At 48.0% G+C, this 738-nt stretch overlaps 1 pseudogene; it reads left to right on the top strand.

The window, feature by feature from the left end:
* The first annotated feature begins 281 nt into the window (after positions 1-281).
* Positions 282-393, top strand: LOC136662055 (5S ribosomal RNA; annotated as a pseudogene).
* Positions 394-738: the final 345 nt, after the last annotated feature.

Raw genomic sequence — 738 nt, 5'->3', positions numbered from 1 at the left:
CCACCTGTTAGGTGTCAGAGTCACCTGTTAGGGAGGTTGCAATCACCTATATAGAGCAGAGGGACTAGATGACCTCTGAGTTCCCTTGCAACTGTAACATTTAATGATTCTAGGTTTCCAAGGCAACATCTGAGCACTCCTTTCTTCAGAACATGCCCCATAAGTATTACTTATGCCACTTACTTCAGAACATACCCCATAAGTATTTTTGCTGTGTTGTACAGCAAGAAGCAATGTAATTTTTCATTTTTATGCAGTAGAAACAGCCCTTCAAGCAGGCCACCTATGCTCTCTGCAGATGCCTGATCTCGTCTGATCTCGGAAGCTAAGCAGGGTCAGGCCTGGTTAGTACTTGGATGGGAGACCGCCTGGGAATACCGGGTGCTGTAGGCTTATACCGTAGTCTTTCGAGACTGAAGGTTGCCAACCAACCAGCCAACTATGCTCTCTCACTCATAACAGCCCTGGCGGTGTTACTGCCCCCCCCATATTACAGATGGGGCAGTTGAGGCTGTCGCTGTCATTGGTTTGCCGAAAGATTCCCCAAGGTTGAGATGAGAACTGAACTAGAGACGCCTTTGCTCACTGCGATTTTAACCACTTCTACGGCCAGCTTTGCAGGAAAGAAATCTGGATGCTTTCTGGGGGGTCCAACGGAACACCCAAGATTTTGCACCCCCTGCAAAATGAAATTGCACCAGCCACATCGGAGCTGGTGTGAGCAATTAGCGTTTCAAA

Source organism: Tiliqua scincoides, chromosome 10, assembly GCF_035046505.1.
Source record: "Tiliqua scincoides isolate rTilSci1 chromosome 10, rTilSci1.hap2, whole genome shotgun sequence".
Taxonomy (NCBI): Eukaryota; Metazoa; Chordata; class Lepidosauria; order Squamata; family Scincidae; genus Tiliqua; species Tiliqua scincoides.
The sequence above is the reverse complement of the archived record's forward strand: the minus strand, read 5'-3'. Positions and strand labels throughout refer to the sequence as shown.